The sequence below is a fragment of the Mesocricetus auratus genome, unplaced genomic scaffold, assembly GCF_017639785.1.
Source record: "Mesocricetus auratus isolate SY011 unplaced genomic scaffold, BCM_Maur_2.0 Super-Scaffold_4256, whole genome shotgun sequence".
In the NCBI taxonomy this organism is placed as follows: Eukaryota; Metazoa; Chordata; class Mammalia; order Rodentia; family Cricetidae; genus Mesocricetus; species Mesocricetus auratus.
Genome location: NW_024429182.1, coordinates 111,202,167 through 111,225,226, shown reverse-complemented (window position 1 = coordinate 111,225,226; position 23,060 = coordinate 111,202,167). Strand labels below are relative to the sequence as shown.

General features: G+C 37.8%; 1 pseudogene; it reads right to left on the bottom strand.

The window, feature by feature from the left end:
- Positions 1-21,961: 21,961 nt before the first annotated feature.
- LOC101823602 lies at positions 21,962-23,060 on the bottom strand (annotated as a pseudogene).

Here is a 23,060-nt window from a genome sequence, read left to right as displayed (position 1 = left end):
TGATCTTCTAAGCACAAAAATCATATCCTGGATCTACATGCTCTTGCTAACTTGAATGGTTAGACAGAAACTGAACTACAGACACCAAAGAGCAAGGTTCATACATTTAGAGATTTTTCCCAGAACCATAGATTTTGATGGATTAGGCCTTTTTTTTAGTTGGCAGGTAGTGTTGTCTACATGCTGAGATTTAGGGCATGAATAGTACTCCTATATGGAGTCATTTGTGTTAAGGTCTGTTACAGTAGTCATCTCAATAGAAAATAAATAAGAATACCCAAAAATCTCAAAAATTTTAGCTTGTTCCAAGTCTAGAATCTCTTCTGGAACTCAGAAGGCTCTTAAACATCTGTAAAATTAAAAGCAACTAAACCATCCTGAGTGAGGTAACCAAGTCTCAAAAAGACAAACATGGTATGTACTCACTCATATATGGATTTTAGACATGGATCAGGATAGTGCCAGTCTGCACTTCCACTGAAAGAGAGTCTGGGAAACAGGAAAGAACCTAAGAGAGATATGCATGGTACACAAGAGAAGAGGAATGAGGCCAGATCTTCTGAACAGATTGGGAATACGGCGAGGGATGGGGGGAGGGAGTGGGAGCCGGGAAGAAGAGAGGGGAAAAAGAGAAAGAGAGAGTAGGTCATGGGGGAACAGGAAAGTTGAGTCGGGGCCGAAAAGGGGGAGAACAGGATAAGAAATACCATAAAAGAGGGAGTCATGGGTTAGAAGACAGATCTGGTACTAGTGAGACCTCTAGTGATCTAAAGGGATGACACCAACTGGCAAGCTAAGCAATAGTGGAGAGACCACCTTAAATGCCTATTCCTGATAATGAACTTGATGTCTACACTATATGCCATCCTAGAACCTTCATCCAGTGACTGATGGAAGCATAGGCAAACACCCACAGTTAAACACTGAACTGAACCCATGGAACCCAGTGACAGAGAGAGAGGAGCGATGAGCAAATTGGCAAAGAATGGGCTGGCAAAACCAGCAGACACAGCTGATCTGAACAAAGGGGAGCTCTTGGATCCCAGACTGACAGCTGAGAGGCCAGCTTGGGTCTGATCCAGACCCCCTGAGTATGACAGTCAGTGAGGAGGCCTGGGCAACCTATGGGGCCCTAGGCAGTAGATCAGTGTTTATCCCTGTCATACAAACGGACTTTGTGTGTCCATTATACAAAGAGGGATGCTCTCTCAGCCTGGACGCTTAGGGAATTGCCTGGATCCTGCCATGAGTGAAATAACACTCTGTATATTCCCCATGTGGAAGGAAGTGTGGATAGGGTTGGAGGCTGGTGGGGATAGTGGGGGGTTCGGGAGGAGGGGAGGGAGAGGGAACTGGGATTGACATGTGAAGCAAGCTATTTAAAATTAACGTAATAAAAAAAGAAAAAGAGAAAAGAAAAATGTATTTCCAACATATAATACTCCATTCCATAAGGAGAAATGGGAGTAAAATAATGAAAGACTAGACCAAAGAAATCTCAACAACTGACAGTGCAAACACAACACCTTTCAACTCCATGTCTATGTTTGGAGAATTTCAGTGGCATCATTTGCACTCCAACAGGCTTGACGAGTTCCACTGTTTCACCTCTGGTCCCTGTAGCAAATATGACCTCATTTTGGCAGGGTTCACATTATGGCTACAGCTTTCCTAGGCAGACATATCATTATTTTGACATATTCAACATCCTAGAGTCTCCACTGAAACTTGGGCTTTCTCTTCATAGCTTCCTCCAAAGGCCTCATGGGTTACTAATATGCTGTAATGCTCAAAATTCAGGATCTTTATGACATAAGATTCCTTTGAAGAAAATCCAACCAAATATTCTCTCCTTTTCTTGAGTAATTTTCTTTATATTGTCATATTTTCGAAATGCACTTTCGAATGTTATCTGGTATGTTAGGATACAAGTCAAATGCTGTATGTTCAGATTACATTATTTGAATACTAGGATTAAATATCTCTATTATTAAAACACCAGTAATCAAATCTCTCCTCTCTCCTCTCTCTGTCTCTGTCTCTCTCTCTCTCTCTCTCTCTCTATATATATATATATATATATATATATATATATATATATGTATATATATATGTTTCTCTGTTCCCCAACTACATTATTGAGACTAATATAGAGTATACAGGGGCATTTTATTCTCCACTTACCTAATGGGGAAAATATAAGATGGTACAAATATTCAGTTTCTGAAATCGACAACTAAAAAATGGGAGCTCCTTAAATTGAGAAGCTTCTGTATGGCAAAGGACACTGTCAATAAGACAAAAAGCAAGCCCGCAGAATGGGAAAAGATATTCACCAAGCCCACATATGACAGAGGACTGATTTCCAAAATATACAAAGAACTAAAAAAAACTAGCCATCAAAACACCAAATAATCTAAATAAAAAGTGGGGTACAGAAATAAGTAAAGAATTCTCAATAGAGGAATTTAAAGAGGCTGAAAGACACTTAAGAAAGTGTCAACATCTTAGCCATCAGGGAAATGCAACTCAAAACAACTCTGAGATATCATATTACACAGACCAGAATGGATAAAGTCAAAATCACCAGTGACAGTCTATGCTGGTGAGGATTTGGAGAAAGGGGAGCACTCCTCCATTATTGGTGGGAGTGCAATCTTGTGTAGTCACTTTGGAAATCAGTATGGCAGTTTCTCAGGAAATGGGAATAAGTCTACCTCAAGATCCAGAAATTCCATTCTTGACCATACAACCTAAGAATACACATTTATACAAGGACATATGTTCAATTATATTCATAGCACTGTTGTTTATAGTGGCTAGAACATGGAAGCAACCTAGAAGTTCCTCAACCAAAGAATGGATGGAGAAAATATTATACATTTCTACAATGGAGTATTACTCAGCAGAAAAAAAACATGATATCTTGAAATTTCCAAATGGATGGAAGTGGAAGAAGCCATCCTGAGTGAGGTAACCCAGTCACAGAAAGAAAAGTATGGCATGCCCTCATTCATATGTGAATTTTAGACATATAGCAAAGGAATACCAGTCTACAATCCACACTACCAGAGAAACTAGGAAACAAGGTGGACCCTAAGAGAGAAACACATGGTCCCCCAATGAAGAGGAAAGAACCAAGAACCCCTTAGTAAATTGGGAGCATGAGGGGAGGGAAGTACAAAAAAGAGAAGGGGAGAAGAGCAGGGGGGAGGAGAACAAGAGAGATCACAAAGATTGAGATGGGAGAGGAATATAGGAGAGCAAGAAAAGAGAGTCTTTAATAGAGGGAGCCAGTATAGGTTTAAAGAGAAATCTGACACTAGGGAAATGTTCAGAGATCCACAAGGATGACCCCAACTAAGAATCTAGTCAGTAGTTGAGAGGCTGCCTTTGATGCCCTTCCCGGATAATGAGATTGATGGCTACCATATGTGTCATCCTAGAGCCTTTATCCTGTAATTGATTTAAGCAGAAGCAGGCACCCACAGCTAAACATTGAGCCATACTCCAGGAATCCAATTGTAGAGAGGGAGGAGGGATGAGCAAAGGAGCCAATACTATGCTTGAGAAACCCACAGAATCAGTTTACCAGACCTAATCAGAGCACAGGGACCCGTTGTAAGACTGGGGAACCAGCACTGGAACCAACCAAGCACTCTGAATGTGGGTGCCAGCTAGAAGGCCTGGGCAGTCTATGGGATGTTTAACAGTGTTTATCCCTAGTGCACAAATGAATTTTGGAAGCCCATTCCCTACGGAGAGATATAGTACAGTCCAGGTACACGAAGGAGGGCCTTGGTGCTCACCCAAAATAATGTGAAGACCTTTGGTGGGACCCCATGGAAAGCCTTACTGTTCTTAGTGGGTGGGGGTTAGCTGGGGGGATCGGTTGGGGGCATAGAAGGATGGGAGGGCAAGGGAATTGGGGAAAATATGTAAAATAAGAGTGCTCCTAACATAAAAATACAAACTAATATTAAGTTGGCATGATTTATTGCATGAAAAGTCATGATTTATTCTGTAGTAAGTTGGTTGCTGAAACTTAAGGGATATCTATGAATGTGCACAGGGCAAGTATACAGGACAATATGCCCTAGAGATGACATTTAGGAAAGCATATCTCTAATGCAATTAAGAGGAATCCTATTTGAAATATTAACTGAAAATCTCTATGTGTACACTGGAAAAATCTGTGGAAGAGGGCTTAGACTCTGGAAACTTGACAGGCTATTGCAATAAGCAGTCAAGAATACACAGAAAAAGTCAAATATAAGACATAAAGGTTAATATATCACTTCTAAATTGCATTGATTTTAATACATTTCCTATTTTACAAATTTACCAAAGAAAATTTAAAAATCATACCTTACAAAAATTCAAATGCTTCATAATCCTAGATAAGAGTTACTCTTTAGAGTTTCCAGCAGATCAATTTGAGTAGGGGAATATATTTCACATCCATAAGAGCTCATTTTAGCATTGGCTTGCCTGAACATACAAATCTTTGTTAAATTTTTTATCATATTATATTCTTCTGTCTTTAATGTTCTTATCAAATACAAAATTCTGATTTAAACTGTATTCATTTCTTATCCTGAAAAAGCAAATACAACCAACAAAGAAAATATTTTATATTTTTATGAAATTTGATGTGGATTTATTTGTAACCATATATAATGAACATATTCCTTATAGACCTCTCACAGTCATTTGGTTGTTCTCTTGGAGTCCCAAAGGACAAATACTTCTCAATAGCTTTATTAAGGACCCATGTCTTAATATAATTAGTGTTGTAGTAATTGTTGTTTTATAAAAATAAGAATTATCAGGTCCCAGAAAATACACTGGAATAGGTCACAAAGAACATGGTCACATTTTCTCAGGAAAAAAAATGATGTATTTGCTTATGCTGCAAAGTGCATTGAGTTACCGACAATGTTGTTGTTGTAAAAAAGGAAGTTCCTCATTATGCATGACAGGTTAATTGCTAGAAGGAACATTCCAAACACAGTGTGAATCTCATCGGTGTCAGAAAATCCCAGAAAGATGAATGTAGTTAGTGAAGTGATGTTGGCATACTGCATTCTCTTCATAATCTGTCAGCAGGTGGAAAGAAATGAGCAAAAATTTGTAAAGTCCCAAATGATATCATTGATTTTCAGAAATGTTCAGTATAAAACATGTTAATCAACTACTCAAAGTGTAAAAAATGATGCATTGTTCATAAAAGGTAAATTCTTTCTCCCTCCCTCTCATACCAGTCCCTCTCACTCTCTTTTCCCCTTTTTTATTTAAATTAGAAACAATCTAGTTACACATGTCAATCCCAGTTCTCTCCCTCCTCCCCCGACCCCACTGACCCTTATGCCATCCCCTTTCTGCCAAGAGGGTGAAGTCTTCCATGGGGGATCTTCAAAGTCTGTCATATCATTTGAAGCAGAGACTAGTCCCTCCCTGGTGTATGTAGACTGAGAGAGTATTCCTCTATGAGGAGTGGGCTTCCAAACTCTATTGGTGTAATAGGGATAAATACTGATCCACCACCAGAGGGTTCATAGATTAACCAGACATCCGCACTAACATCCACATTAAAGGGTTCTGGAAGAGTCATATACTAGGGCTACTGATTTTTTTTTAATTTAATCTGGTATCCTACCACTTTCCTGAAGGTGTTTCTCAGCTGTAGGAGATCCCGAGTAGAGTTTCCCGTGTCACTTATGTAAACAATCATATCATCTGCAAATAGTGAAAGTTTGACATCTTTTTTTCCAATTTGTATCCTGTTGATCTCTATTTCTGTTTAGCTAGAATTTCAAGTAAAATATTGAAGAAATATGAAGAGAGTGGGCAGCCTTGTCTTGTTCCTGATTTTAGAGAAATTATATTGAGTTTCTCTCCATTTAGTTCGATGTTGTCTGCTGTTTTGCTGTGTATTTCTTTTTTATGTTTAGGTGTATTACTATTATCCCTGGTGTCTCCAAGACCTTTATCATGAAGGGGTCTTGGATTTTGTAAAAAGCTTTTTCAGCATCTAATGACATGATCATGTGATTTTTCTTTATCGTTTTGTTTATATGGTGTATTACACTGATGGATTTCCACAGGTTGAAGAATCCCTGTATCCCTGGGATGAAGCCTACATGATGATGGTGGATGACTTTTTTCAGATGTGTTCATGGATTCTATCTGCCATTATTTTATTTAGTATTTTGCATCAATGTTCATGAAAGATATTGGTCCTATAGTTCCCTTTTTCAGTTGTGCGTTTGTGTGGCTTTGGCACCAAGTTATTGAAGACTCATAAAAAGAGTTTGGCAATGACCCTTCTGGTTTTTTGTTGTTGTTGTTGTTGTTGTTTTGTTTCTTTTTTATTCATTTAAATTAGAACCAAACTTGCTTCACATGTCAATCCTAGATCCCTTTCCCTCCCCTCCGCCCCCAAACCAACACACATATCCAACCATCCAATCATCACTGGACTCTCCAGAGAGGGTGAGGCCCTTCAAAGGGGATCTGCAAAGTCTGCCATATTGTCCAGTGGAGGGCCTAGACCCTCCCCCATGTGTCCAGGTTGAGAGAGAATTCCTCCATGTGGAACTGGCTCCCAAAGTTCATTTGGGTGCCAAGGATAAACAGTGATCTAGTACCAAGGCCCCAAAGACTGCCGAGGCTTTCTCACTGTCACCAATGCTCAGGCGATATGGGTCAGTCCCACGCTGTGATTTCAGCCATCAGTCTGGGGTCCATGAGCTCCCCATGTTCAGGTCAGCTGTTTCTGTGGGTTTGACCCACTTGGCCATGACTGCTTTGCTCATCACTCCTCCCTCTCTGTAACTGGTTTCCAGGAGTTTGGTTCAGGGTTTAGCAATAGGTGTCTGCCTCTGCTTCTATCAGACACTGGATGAAGACTCTAGGATGGCCTACAAGGTCCATATCACAATCAGGGAAGGGCATATAAGAAAGCCTCTATACTATTGTTTAGAGTGCCAGTTGGTGTCATCCCTGTAGACCTCTGGAAATCCCATTAATGTCAGATATCTCCTAAAACCTATAATGACTACCTCTATTATGGTATCTCTCAACCTCTTCTCCTCTATTCTTCCCCAACTCATATTTCCTGCACACCCATGTACTCCTCACCCCTTCTCTTTTGCCCCTTACTTTACCACAGCTCCTTGGCCCCTCCTCTCATGCTCCCTGTCCCCCCAGGAGATCCTATCTAATTCCCCTAATCCGGGGTATCATGCAAATATCTCTTAGGGTCATCCCTGTTTCCCAGACACTCTGGCGGTGTGATTGAAGGCTGGCACTCCCCTGATCCTTGTCTAAAATCCATATATGAGTGAGTACATACCATGTTTCTTTTTGTGACTGTGTTACCTCACTCTGGATGGTTTCTTCTAGTGTCATCCATTTGTTTGAAAATTTCAAGATTCCATTTTTTTTCTGCTTAGTAGTACTCCATTGTGTAAATGTACCACATTTTCTCTATCCACTATTTAGTTGAGGAGCATCTAGGTTGCTCCAAGTTTCTGGCTATTAAAAAGATGCTGATATGAACATAGTGGAACAGAAGTCCTTGTTGTATGAATGTGTATCTTTCGGGTATATGCCTAAGTGTGGAATTGCTGAATCTTGTGGTAGACTAATTCCCGTTTTCCTGAGGAATCTCCATGCTTATCTCCAATGTGAGGGTTCCCTTTTCTCCACATCATCTCCAGCATAAATTGTCATTGGTCTTTTTGATTTTAGCCATTCTGACAGGAGTGAGATGGTATCTCAGAGTTATTTTGATTTGCATTTCCCTAATGGCTAAGTATGTTGAACACTTTCTTAAGTGTCTCTCAGCCCATTTATGCTCCTCTATTGAGAATTATCTATTTAGTTCTGTACCCCCTTTTTTTTATTTCGATGCTTTGGTGGTTTGGAGACTTGCTTCTTGAGTTCTTTGTAATTTTTGGAGATCAGCCCTTATTCAGCTGTGGGGTTTGTGAATATCTTTTCCCATTCTGTGGGCTGACTTTTTATCTTGTTAACTGTGCCCTTTGCCTTACAGAAGATTCTAAGTTTCAGGAGATCCTATTTATTAATGGTCAATTTCTGTTGGGGCCTAGACCGCACAGCGTCTCTGAGTTGTTTGTCAGCTGATAGCCACAGGTTCATCCTGTTTTCTAGTCCTGGCTTACTGTCCCCTTATTGCTCCACTGACATCAACATCTAGCATGAGGAAAACATACTCTTCCCAACTGGGGCTTTTCCACTGTGCTGTGAGCCTGTATATAAAAGACTGCTCCCTCCTACAAGAGAGAGACCTCTTAGCACTTGCGATAAAGACTCTCTCTCTCTCTCTCTCTCTCTCTCTCTCTCTCTCTCTCTCTCCTGGCAATAAAGGCAACACATGCATCTCTTAGTACAAGCAGCTGGATGTCTTGTCTATCTTTTCCTGATACCTCGGACTTCCTTGTAGTTTGGGCGCTGCAAATTTCAGTTTCTTTGCTACTGGTGTTATGTTCAGGAAGCAATCTCCTGTACCTCTTTTAAGAGATTCAGTGTGGCTGTATTTATGTTGAGGACTTTGATCCATTTGGACCTAAGTTTTGTGCATGGTGATAGACATGGATCTATCTGCAGTCTTCTACATTCCAGCATCCAGCTGTGCCAGTACTATTTTTGAAGATACTTTCTGTTTTCCATTGTATAATTTTAGCTTCTTTTTCAAAAATCAAGTGTTCAGAGGTGTTTGCCTTAATATCAGGAATTTCAATTCAATTTCATTGGTCTACCTACCTATTTTTTATACCAATACCAACCTGTTTTCAAGACTATTGCTCCATAATAGAGCTTCAAGTCAGGGATGGTGCTGCTTCCGGAAGTTCCTTTATTGTACTGGGTTGTTTTGGATATCCTGGGTCTTTTGTTTTTCCATACAAAGTTGATTATTGTTCTTTCAAGGTCTGTGAAGAATTCTGCATGTATTTTGATGGGGATTGCATTGAATGTGTAGATTGCTCTGGCCAAGATTGCCGTTTTGCTATGCTGATCCTACCTATCCAGGAACATGGTGGATCTTTCCATTTTATGGTATCTTCTTTACTTTCTTTCTTTAAAGACTCAAAGTTCTTTTATACAGGTCTTTCACTTGTTTCTTTAGCATTACCCGAAGATATTTTATGTTTTTTGTGGCTATTATAAAGGCTGATATTTCTCTGATTTCTTTCCCCACTCATTTATCATCTGTATAAAAGTAGGGCTGCTGAAATTTTTTAGTTAATCTTGTATCCTGCCATATTGTTGAAGGTGTTTATCAGCTGTAGGAGTTCCCGTGAAGAGTTTTTGGGGTCACTTATGGAAACTATCATATCATCTCTAAATAGTGAAAGTGTGACTTCTTCTTTCCAATTTGTATTCCTTGGATCTCTTGTGGTTGTCTTCTTGCTCTAGCTAGAACTTCAAGTACAATACTGAAGAAGTACACAGAGAGTGGACAGCCTTGTCTTGTTCCTAATTTTAGAGGTATTGTGGTGAGTGTCTCTCCATTTAGTTGATGTTGGATGTTGGTTTATTGTATTTTGCTTTTATTATGTTCAGGTATGGTCCTGTTATCCCTGGTCTTTCCAGAACCTTTATCATGAAGGGGTGGTCGATTTTGTAAAAGGCATTTTCAGCATCAAGTGAGATGATCATGTGACTTTTTCTTTCTCAGTTTGTTTATATGGTGAATTACATTGATAGATTTTCATATGTTGTACCATCCATGCATCTTTGGGATGGAGCCTACTTGATCATGGTGTATGATTTTTCTGATATGGTCTTGAATTTGATTTGCTAGTATTTTATTGAGTAGTTTTGTATCAATGTTCATGAGGGAGACTGGTCTGCAATTCTCTTTCTTAGTTGTATCTTTATGTGGCTTGGGTACCAAAGTAACTGTAGCCTCATAAAAAGAGGTTGGCAATGAACCTTCTGCTTATATTGTGTGGAACAATTTGAGGAGTATTGAAATTAACTATTCTTTGAATTTCTGGTAGAATTGTGCACTGAAGCCATCTGGGTCTGGGCCTTATTTGATTGGGAGACTTTTGATGACTGCTTCTATTTCATTAGGGATTATAGGACTTTTTAAAGTGCTTCTCTGTTCTTGATTTCATTTTGATAAGTGATGTCTATCCAGAAAAATTTCCATTTCCTTTATATTTTTGAAATTTGTGGAGTACAGACTTTCAAAGCATGACCTGAAGATTCTCTGGATTGTCTCACTATGCTTTGTTATATCTCCCTTTTCATGCCTGATTTTGTTATTTTGCATATTCTCTCTTTGTCTTTTGGTCAGACAAAAAAGTTTGTCTATCTTGTTGATTTTCTCAGATGAACCAACTCTTTGTTACATTATTTCTTTGTATTGTTTACTTTGTTTCTACTTTATTGATTTCAGATCTTCAATTTGCTTATTTCCTGAAATCTACTCCTCTGGTGTGAGTTTGTTTCTTTTTGTTCTAGAGTTTTAGTTGTGCTGTTAATTCTCTAGTGTGACTATTCACCAGTTTCTTCATATGAGCACTTAGTGCTATGAATTTTACTCTTAGTAGTGCTTTTAAAGTGTTCCATAGGTTTGGGTATATTGTGTCTTCATTTTTTTTTACTTCTAGGAAGTCTTTAATTTCTTTATTTATTCCTTGATCCAGGAATAGTGCAGTTGCACATCGTACATTGTTCAATTTCCAATTTTCAAACTGAGTTGGTAGTCTTTCTGCAATTTGTGATGTTGTTGAATTCTAATTTTAAAGCATAGTGGTCTAATAAGATACAGGGGGTCATTCCAATTTTTTTTGTACCTGTGGAGGTTTGCTATGTTGCCAACTATGTGGTCCATTTTAGAGAAGGTCCCATGTGGCACTGAGAAGAAGGTATATTCTTTGGAGTTTGGATAGAATGTTCTGTAGATGTCTGTTAAACCCAATTCTGTCATAACTTCAGTTAGTTCCTTTGTTTCTTTGTTAAGCTTCTGTCTGGTGGTTGTGTCTAGTGGCAAGAGTGGGGTGTTGAAGTCTCTCACTATAACTGTGTGAGGTTTTATGTGTGATTTGAGTTTTAGTAAGTTTCTTTTTTGAACATGGGTGCCTTTATATTTGGGGCATAGATATTCATAATTGAGACATTTTCCAGATCAATTTTTCCTGTGTTGACTATGAACTGACCTGTTTCATCACTTTTGATTGAGTTTAGTTTAAAGTCTAATTTGTTAGGTATTAGGATTGCTACCCCTGCTTATTTCTTGGGTCCATTTGATTGGAAAATCTTTTCTTCACCCCTAACTCTGAGGTAACGTCTGTCTTTGAAGCTGAGGTGTGTTTTTTGTATGCAAGAGAAGGATGGATTCTCTCCTCTAATCCATTCTGTTGCCCTGTGCCTTTTTATGGGTAAGTTAAGACCATTATTAATATTGAGGGATATTAATGACCTTTGATTGTTCATTCTTATTGGTTGTGGAATTGTGTGTAGGTTTCCACCCCTTTTCTCTTTTGGCTGTTGGTAAAGTGGGATTATCTATTACCTATATTTGTCTCGTTGTAGCTAACTTCTTTTGATTGGAGTTTTCCTTCCAGAACCTTCTGTAGGGCTGGGTTAGTGGGTATGTTTTGTTTAAATCTGGTTTTGTCATGGAATATCTTGTTTTCTCCATCTATATTAATCGATCTGTGGTCTCTTAGTGTTGATAAAATATATATCCAGGACCTTCTGGCTTTCAGAATTTCCATGGAATAGTCAGGTGTAATTCTGATAGGTTTGCCTTTATATGTTATTTGACCTTTTTCCTTAGCTGCTCTATGTATTCTTTCTTTATTCTGTATGCTTGGGGTATTGAGTATCATGTGGCAAGGGGACTTTTTTGTGGTCCACTCTATTTGGTGTTCTGTAAGTTTCTTGTACCTTCATTGGCATGTCTTTCTTTAGTTTGGGAAAGTTTTCTTCTATGCTTTTGCTGAATATGTTTTCTGTACCTTTGAGTTTGGGTTTCTTCACCTTCTTCTATACCAACTATTCTTAGGTTTTGTCTTTTCACAGTGTGTCATATTTCCTGCATGTTTTGTGCTAGAGATTTGTTGGACTTAAGATTTTCTTTGGTCGATGAATCTATCTCAGGTGTCATTAACACCTGAGAGTCTCTCTCCCACCTCTTGTATTCTGTTTGTTATGCTTGCACCTGTAGTACTTGACCATTTCCCCAGTTTTTCTATTTCCAGATTTCCTTCAGACTGTGTTTTATTTATATTGTTTCCATGTCAGCTTTCAGCCTTGCACTGTTTGAAATTTTTCTTGTAATTTTTGCTTCGTGTTTTCCTCCCATTCTTGCTTTTGTTGGAATTTTTGGTTTTTTTTTTCTTCCATTTATTTCAGGGATTTTCTCATATCCTCTTTGAGGGCCCCTATCATTTTCATGAAGGTGTTTTTAAGGTAATTCCCTTCTGCTTCATCTGCACTGGGATGTTTAGGTCTTGCTGGTGTAGAATCTCTAGACTCTGGTGGTGTCATATTTGTTTTTCATTTGCTGAGTGTGTTCTTATATTGCCTCTTTCCCTTCGCTTCTTCCAGTGGGTGTAGTAAGAGCCTCTTCCTCTCCTGGTGGGCAGGCAACCAGGATTCCCTTTTGGTGGGTAGAAGCAAATCCAATACTCTCTGACCTCTGTCCTCTGTCCTCTGTCCTCTGTCCTAAGTGCGGGCAGGAGTGGACCGGCTCACTCTGCAGGTGCCTGGTTACTTGGTGCGCAGTCAGGCAGTCAGGTGCCAGCCGACCTGGCTAAGTCTCCAGGTCAGGGGATCTGAGAGAGGCAAGTGGGAAGGATTCGGGACTAAGATGGGGACCGATGGCTCACCTCTGGCCTCTCCCCTGAGTGTGGGTGGAGGTGAACCGGTACCATCAATTTTTGAAGTTCAGGTCTGTTTCTTGTATGTAGCAGAAGGATGGATTCTGTTTTCCTATCCATTCTGTTAGCTTGTGTCTTTTTACATGCAAGTTATGACCATTAATATTGAAGATTATTAATGATCTTTGATTGTTGATTCTTGTTTTAGATTTGTTGGTGGTGGCAGAATTTTGTGTGGATTTCCACCCCTTTTTGCTTTTTTGCTTTTGATAAAGTGGGATTACCTATTTCTTAAGTTTTTCTGGTTGTAGTTAACTTCCTTGGGTTGGAGTTTTCCTTCCAGAAATTCCTGTAGGGCTGAATTAGTTTATATGCATTGTTTAAATCTGGTTTTGTCATGAAAAACTTTGTTTTATCCATCTGAAGTGATTGAAAGCTTTGCTTTTTTTATAGTAATATGAGTTGGTATCTGTGATCACTTTGTTTTGGTAGGACCTTCTGGCTTTCAGAATTTATGTGGAAAAGTCAGATATAAATCTGATAGGGTTGCCTTTATATGTTACTTTGCCTTTTTCCTTTGCTGTTCTTAATATTCCTTCTTTTTTCTGTATATTTGGGATATTGATTGTTATGTGGCAAGAGAACTTTTTTGTGGTCCACTCTATTTGGTGTTCTGTAAGCTTCTTGTACTTTCATCAACATGTCTTTCTTTAGGTTGGGAAATTTTTCTTCTATGATTTTCTTTAATATATTTTCTCTATCTTTGAGTTTGGTTTCTTCAACTTCTATCATTCTTATTCATAGGTTTGGTCTTTTTATAGTGTCCCATATTCCCTCGATATTTTGTTTTAGGGATTTGTTGGACTCTAACTACTATAGCTTTTTTGAGTATTTCTTCTTTTGTCTTTCCCCCTCTCTTGGTCACTCCCTTCTGACTATCTTCCCCTTGTCCCTTTCACTCTATTTCCCCTTTGTTCTCCCTCTCCTCTTTTATATCTCCCTTTCTATCTCTGTATGCAGTCCTTGGATTTTCCTTAATGTTTGGTACAGGTTATGTAAGTTTCCTATAATTGAGATGTAAAATCTTAACTCATCACTATGTTAAATCAAATCTGATTAACAAATAATATGTGATATAAAAAGTTCTTATTTAATTTTAATAATAAGTTTAGGGATATGTTTCCATGGTTTTAATTTCATCATGTTGTCATTGATGGTTTATCATTTTATGAATACTGAATACATTTAACTTTAGAAAGAATTTTGAATATTTGGACTTAAAAAGCATCTCAAAATGATAATTACTTATTTATACATGAATTCAGTGAACAAATTATTGCCATATCCTGAACAATCACTGTGTATGAATATGCTGAAAAAATAAATGAGATGAAGAAAAATAATCTACAAAAAATATAAAAATAAAATACAAGAGATTCATTTAATTCTCTAACCTAAATCTAACATTTATATAAGATATCTGTGAGTCTTGACAACAGAAGATGGTCTTATCAACAACTCTTTCTTCCCAAGTTTTACAAAGAAATCTTAAGGAAACCATAACAAAGATTTAAATTCTGCCTTACCTAAAATCACTTCAAATGTCAAATGGTAAATTAAATATAAGACAAAAGCTTGACATATCTCCCATTTTTTGTGTTTGATTCTATTAAAATTTAAGACAAATTTTTTCTCTATTATAAGGAGAGACATGTGTCTACCTCAAGCCAACACTGATCTCCTTCCTAGGGTGGAGCAAAGATAAATTAACAAAGATATTTCTACTTCTAATAATGACTGTGTTTTATATTATCTACTCCAGACTAAAGAGTATCAACAATATTCTTCATTCATTCCCATAAATCTTGCTTGAACAGTGGATGTCTGTGGACAGAACACTCTTTGAGTCTGACTCATCAAATAAGGAACAAATTAACCTCTGTATAATGATACATGTAACTATATTATACAATGGAAAAAAGAAAGCATCTTTAACAAATGTTGCTGCCATAACAGGATGCTGACTCGTAGAACATTGCAGATAGACCTATATCTGTCCCCATACACAAAACATAAGTCCAAATGAATCAAGGACTTCAACATAAATTCAGCCACACTGAATCTTTTAGAAGAAAAGGTGGAAAGTACCCTTTAATGAATTGACATAGGAGATCACTTCTTGAACCTTACACCGGTACTACAGTCACTGAGATTGATAATTAATAAACGGGCCCTCCTGAAACTGAGAAGTTTCTATAAGGCAAAGGACACAGTTAACAAGAATCACCACCATCCCACAAAAAACATCTTCACCAGCTCCACATGTGACACAGTGTTGATTTCCAAAATATACAAAGAATTCAAGAAGCTAGACACCAAAACACCAAATAATACAATTAAAAAGTGGGGTATAAGACTAACCAGAGCACTTAAATAGAGGAATCTAAAATGGATGAAAGACACTTAAGAAATTGCTCAACATCCTTAGCCATCAGGAAAATGCAAATCAAAACAACTCAGATACCATCTTACTCCTGTCAGAATAGCTAAAATGAAAAATACCAATGACAGTTTATGCTAGAGAGGAAGTGCAGAAAGGAAAAGACTCCTTCATTGCTGGTGGGATTGCAAACTTGCACAGCAACTTTGGAAATCAGTATGGCAGTTTCTCAGGAAAATGGGACTCAGGCTACCTCAAGATCTAGCAAAACTACTCTTAGGAATATATTCAAAGGGTGCATATTTTTCTCCATAGGACATCTGTTCAAATATGTTCATATCAGCAATATATGTAATAGCCAGAACCTGGAAGCAGCCTACATATAACGTATAAACACCCTGCAAAGAAACTTAAGTTTTCTATCCTCACAACATTTTCCTTTAGAATAAATATTAATTGCCTCTCTATTCAGATATAACTGCAAATACCTTGAGTGAGAAAATAATCAACCAGACCACATTCTGATCCACACTGTTTGACAAATGTAGTGCTTATGTTTTTTTCCTGCCTAATCTCAGATTCCTTATTAATACTTCTGAAGACAAGGATATGTAATACAATTATATTAATTTAATTCCTTTCCAACTTTTCAAAATTATGTTTACTGTTTGATTTCTTAGGAAACCAGTTCATCTTTTTTTTTTTTTTGTTTTTTCGAGACAGGGTTTCTCTGTATTGTTTTGGAGGCAGTACTGGAACTCTCTCTGTAGACCAGGATGGCCTCGAAATCACAGAGATCGGCCTGCCTCTGCCTCCTGAGTGCTGGGATTAAAGGCATGCACCACCAATGCCCAACAAGACCACGAGACTTGTAGCATAGGATTGCTTTCAATACATATCAATAAAATATCCTATGTTCTTGATTATCTTTCTTCAACATAACATGTTAGTTTAAGTTCACTTTTTTGTCTTTTTTATGTTTTTTATTTAACTTTTTATGCATGTCACTTTCAGCTCCTTCTCCCTTCCCTCCTCCCTCACCCTCCAATCCTCCCAACCCCTCGTCTCCCACTCCATCCCTCCCCCAGCTCCCTATGGAGGGCAGGGGCCTCCATGAGGGATTTTAAGAGTCTGTCACATCATCCCGGGAAGGGTACAGGTTCTTCCCCATGTGTCCAGGCTAAGAGAGCATCCTTCCACGTGGTATGGGTTCCCAGAGTCCTTCTGTATGCCAGGAATAAATACTTCTCCCCTTTCCAAGGACCCACAGTTTGCCAAGGCCTCCTTTCTGTCACCCAGGTTTGGTGGGAGGGTGTCTGGATCAGTCCTATGCTGGCCCCTCTGTCTTCAGTCGGGGATCCGTGTGTTTCCCCTTGTTTAGGTCAGCTGCCTCTGTGTGTTTTGCCAGTCCGATCTTGATTCCTTTGGTCATCACTCTTCTTTACAACTGGGTTCCAGGAGTTCAATTTGGTTCACAGCTGTGGGTGTCTGCTTCTGCGTCCATCAGTCACTGGATGAGAATTCTAGGATGGCATATAAGGTAGTCAGCATTTTCATTATCATGGGAGGGCATTTAAGTAGCCTTAATGCCAGTTTGTGTCATCCTTGTAGATCTGTGAAGAACTCACTAGTGCCAGATCTCTCCTCCAACTTATACTGGCTCCCTTTTTTATGGTATCTCCCATCCTTTTCTCCTCTAGTCTTATCCTGGTTCAACCTTCCTGCTCTTCCATGTCCTCCTCTCCCCTCCTCTTTTCTCTCTCTCTTTCTCCCATCTCCTTCTACCCTCCCTGTCTCCAACCAATCAAATTAGGAGATCACATCGCCTAACCTTTCTCCGGGTTAACATGCATATCTCTCATGGGTCCTCCCTGCACTGCAGACTCTCTGGCGGTGGGTTTGTGAGCTGGCAATGCCCTGCTCCATGTCTAAAAGCCATGTATGAGTGAGTACATACCATGCTTGTCTTTTTGTGACTGGGTTACCTCACTAAGAATGGTTTCTTCCAGTTCCATCCATTTGCCTGTAAATTTCAAGATTCCATTTTTTTTCTGTTGAGTAGTACTCCATTGTGTAAACGTATCAAATTTTCTCTATCCACTCTTCAGTTGAGGGGAATCTAGGTTCTTTCCAGGTTCTGGCTAATACAAATAATGCTGCTATGAACATAGTTGAGCAGATGTCCTTATTGTACAAGGGTACATCTTTTGGGTATATGCATAAGAGTGGGATTGCTGGGTCTTGTGGTAGACTGTTTTTGATTTTTCTGAGGAATCTCCATACTTATCTCCAAAGAGCTTGCACAAGTTGGCATTCCCACCAGCAATGGAGGAGTATACCCCTTTCTCCACATCCTCTCCAGAATAAACTGTCATTAGTGTTTTTGATTTTAGCCATTCTGACAGGAGTAAGATGGTATCTCAAAGTCATTTTGATTTGCATTTCCCTAATGGCTAAAGATGCTGAGCACTTTCTCAAGTGTCTGTTGGCCATTTTGAATTCCTCTATTGAGAATTCTCTGTTTAGTTCTGTACACCATTTTTTATTGGATCCTTTGGTGTTCTGGAGACTTGCTTCTTGAGTTCTTTGTAAATTTTGGAGATTAGCCCTCTGTCAGGTGTGGAGTTTGTGAATACCTTTTCCCATTCTGTGGGCTGTCATTTTGTCTTGTTGACAGTATCCTTTGACCTGCAGAAGCTCCTCAGTTTCAGGAGGTCCCATTTATTAATAGTAGATCACAGTGTCTGTGCTACTGGTGTTATATTCAGGAAGTGGCCTCCTGTACCAATTCGTTCAAGGATACTTCCCACTTTCTCCTCTTAGAGATTCAGTGTGGCTGAATTGATATTGAGATCTTTGATCTATTTGGGTTTAAGTTTTGTGCATGGTAATAGACATGGAATTATCTGCATTCTTCTACATGCCAGCATCCACTTATGCCAGCACCATTTGTTGAAGATGCTCTTTTTTCCATTGTATAGTTTTAGCTTCTTTGTCAAAGATCAGGTGTTCAGTGGTGTGTGGGTTGGTATCAGGTCTTTGATTCGATTCTATTGGTCTGCCTGTCTTCTATTGTACCAATACCAAGCTGTTTTCAGGACAATAGAGATTGAAGTCAGGAATAGTGATTCCTCCGGAAGTTTCTTTATTGTACAGGGTTGCCTTGGCTATCCTCGGTCTTTTGTTTTTCCATATAAAGTTGAGAATTGTCCTTTAGAGGTAGGTGAAAAATTGTGCTGGTATTTTGATAGGGAGTGCATTGAATCTGTTGATTGCTTTTGGTAAGATTGCCACTTTTGCTAAGTTGATCCTACCTATCCAAGAGCATGGCAGATCCTTCCATTTTCTGGTATCTTCTTAAATTTCTTCCTTTAGAGACAAAAAGTTCTTGTTATACAGGTCTTTCACTTGTTTGGTTAGAGTTATCCCAAGATATTTTATGGTGCTTGTGGCTGTTGTAAAGGGTGATGTTTCTCTGATTTCTTTCTCATCCCCTTTATTGTCTATATATAGTAGGACTACTGATTTTTTAAAGTTAATTTTGTATCCTGCCACTTTGATGAAGGTATTTATCAGCTGTGGGAGTTTCCTGGTAGAATTCTTTTGGTTTCTTATGTAGACTATCATATCGTCTGCAAATAGTGAAAGTTTGACTTCTTCCTTTCCAATTCTCATCTCCTTGTACTACTTTTGTTGTCTTATTGCTCTAGCTAGAACTTCAAGTACTATATTGAACAGATATGGAGAACGGATATCCTTCTCTTGTTCCTGATTTTAGAGGAATCCCATTTAGTTTCTCTCCATTTAGTTTGATTGGTTGTTGGTTTGCTGTATAAAGCTTTTATATTTTATGTATTTTTTATTATTTTTAGGAGAATGTATATGAAGACAGAATCCATCCTTCTGTTGCATACAAGAAACACACCTCAATTTCAAACAGTCGCTACCTCAAGGTTATGGGTTGGGAAAAGACTTTCCAATCAAATAGATGTAAGAAGCAAGCAGTTGTACCTGTCCTAGTATCTAACAAAATAGACTTAAAACTAAAATTAATCAAAAGAGATGAAGAAGGTCATTTCATATTCATCATAGGAAAAATCTATCTGGAAGAAGTCTCAATTCTGAACATAGATGCCCCAAATATAAAGGTGTGCACATTCATAAAAGAAACATTACTTCAACTAAAATCACACATTAAATTCACTTTTTAATATCATTTCATATGTTCTAATGCATGTGCTCTTTGAACCACATTATAGGATATTAGGTCAAAGTCATCTACTTACCTTTATTTAAAGATAAATACCTCTCTCTCTCTTGTTTGCTCTATCTGTGTATATGTCTTATATTGACTAAGTAATACAGACTAATACAATATTATTAGGCAACCTATTCTCCACTGGAAACTCAAAGATAAGCATTCACAAATAATCTACCAAACAACAAAAAATTCTTCATATGGCATGTTTTAAGGCAATAAATGTTCTTGCTTTATATTAGACAGTTGGCTGCTTGAGCTTAAGGACTTTAAACTAAAATTTGTAGGAAGAGTATAAAGGACAAACATGTTTGGAGAACCCATTTTAGAAACAGCTCAGACGAAACATGTTGTATCCCATTTGTACTATATATATATATATACATATATATATATACATATATATATATACTGTGTGCAGTTAAATATATGAAGCATATCATATATTTGCTTATTACATATTTAATATATTATATTACACAGCAAACTTTCCCATTACAAAAGAGAATAATGAACAGCAAGGATAGATTAAGGTAAATCAACACAAAAGGAGCCCTGGTTTCCTATATGAAATTTCATGAGCTAGAAGTGCACTATTTTCATTCTGTAGGAATCATGACCTAAAATTCACCAGAAGGCTCATTAATCTCTGCAATCTGAAGGTTCTCTAAGCCTTCATTCTAAATTCCTCCACTTTTCTTCTACATGTACAACACAAAATATTCAGAAACACATACTGATGCTAAACATATTTAGCCTTTATCTCCTTTATTGCCACTGTTATGTGCTTCTTACATTAAATTCTACAGTGACAAATTGTTTAAAAGAGTGATTTAAGGAAGGAATTTCTAATTTGTCTCACTATTTGCTTATGTGCTCCACCACATTCATGAGGGGGATGCTGTCAGGAATGTGAGGTAGATGATGACAGTCCATCTGTCTTTAAGAAGCACAGAGATGTGAATTCTTTCACCCCTCCCTTTGTTTCAGTTTTAAATCAACAGCAGGGTCACTTCCTTATAAATTGTGTTTATTATTATTAACTTTTACCTAGTGTAGCTTGGTATAATGCTCAATAGAAAGTGCATATTGCTCAATGAAGTCACTATGGGTAGTTGTTTTAAAAATGATATAGTGTATTCCAAAATGATGAGTACATTTGTTTTATGTTTGAATGAGAACAAAAAGAGATTTGTCTGGTTATCTGTGTGTTGGATGGAGTATAATATAAGACAAGTGGACATATCTTTAGTCCATTACACTGATTCTAGCTGCTCTTGGTGAAAAGACTATACATCATTGGCAATATAATTGAAAGTGGTTGTACATTATGAAAATCTCACAGAAAATATTTTAGTATTTCTAGTAAAGAAAACTAATTAAATATAAAAACAGATTATTATTCTGATAAAGTATAGTGTGCAGAGAAATTTAAAGCATAATAAATAAAATCATTTGTGTTTGAAGACACTTGAATTCACCTTAAGAAATATATCATAGACAATTGATTCTTGTGTTTTACAATTGTAATTGCTTCCATAATTTCTTTCCATACTGATGAGAACATCCATTCACTTGCATGTAGTTAGAAGTTATACTTTCCTATACCACAGGAAGAATGACAAATATATATGGATTTTTGTTATCTTTTTCTATGGAAAAACATATCAGAGTATCTATACATCTGCTGCATGATGCATGAATTTCAAATATCATCATGGATCACAAAGCTCCTTCAAGGTTCCTGTATATGCTGAGATTATAAGCATCACTCCTGTCACATATAATGTTTCTATTCAAGAGGAACAACATACAAAAACACATAAATTTCAAACGTTCTAGTGTCTGACATATAAATATTGCCAACCTGATTGGCTACTACTTCTCTTTTAGAATTTGTATTACATTACATGCTTTTCCTCCAGATTTTTCTTTGTTTAAGGATTTGATATCTCTTTAAGGATTATGCTTATTAGGTACTAGGTGAACTGGGTTGACATTTTACCTATTTTTTCTAACTCCTAGAAAAATTAGCAGAGAAAGCTTTGTGAATTTACCCTGACTATTCACATGCTTCTATTCTTTAAGTTGTTTTGTATTGTAGTTGTTATTTTTGTTTTGAAATGAGTCATAGAAGGAGTTATCACAGGATAAGACATTGACTATTACATTAAACATATAGATATAGTTCCCAAATGAGAACAGGTTTATCATAGCAGAGCAGAAATTTGTACCATGACTTCAGATGTTATTTGCACATAATGCAATTTTCAGATCTTAGATAATATTAAGCTCATACTCAGTGATTACTTGATAAGGGCAAAAATGAGTATCTACACTTGTCATTCCTGCATCAAAATTACAAATCTTGCTAATAACTTGTGAAGCACTATATCACTAACAGATACTTAGAAGTGTTAAATAATGTGAACCCCTTAGGCAGAAATTATGCTGTAACTTCCTCAGAGCACACTTGACATCATTATTCCTCAGACTGTAGATCAAAGGATTAAGTGTTGTAGGTAACACAGTGTACAGCACAGAAAAAAACTTTCTGCAATTGATGGAATATTTGAGGGTGGCTTCAGACAGACAAAGCAAGCAGTAGCCATAAAAACAGTGAAAACAGTGATATGTGTGATGCATGTGGCAAATGCTTTGGACTGACCTTTAGCGGTAGGAATCTTAAGCAAAGTAGAGAAAATGTAAAAGTAAGAGATCACCAGACATATAGAGCAATATATGCCTAGACACAAATCAATTCCATGACTTATATAAATGAGCAGTGGTGGTGCACACCTTTAATCCCAGCACTCGGGAGGCAGAGGCAGGCAGATCTCTATGAGTTCGAGGCCAGCCTGGTCTACAGAGCTAGTGCCAGGATAGGCTACAAAGCTACACAGAGAAACCCTGTCTTGAAACACCCCCCCAAAAAATAAATGAGCACAAGTGTTTCAGAGCAGGTAATCTTTAGCAATGAGGGACATCACAGAAAAACTATGGGATCACATTTGAGCCACAGAAAGACATGGAAAATGTGCCAGGTGTAAATATCCCCAAAGAGTACCCCAGTAGCCCAGGAAATACCCACCATCAACATACAGACACTAGTATTCATGGTGACATCATAATGCAGGGGATAGCAAATGGCAACATATTGGTCATAAGACGTGGCAGTCAGGACAAATAATTCTTCTCCTGTGAAAAAAGTCATTAAAAATACTTGAAATGCACAACCAAGAGTGGAAATGAAATTGGTGTGAGTTAGGCATTGACAATAGTTTGGGAATATGAACTGACACAAATAAGCCATCCAACAGGGACAATTTCTTCAGAAAAAAGTACATGGGTGTTTGAAGCTGCAAGTCCAGGGTGGTAAGATTGATGATGCTGCCATGTATATCACTAGGAAGAACACACCACATAAAGTCCGCAGGTCCTGGAAGTCAGAGAACCCCAAAAGGATGAATCCACTTATTGCAGTGACATTAGGCAT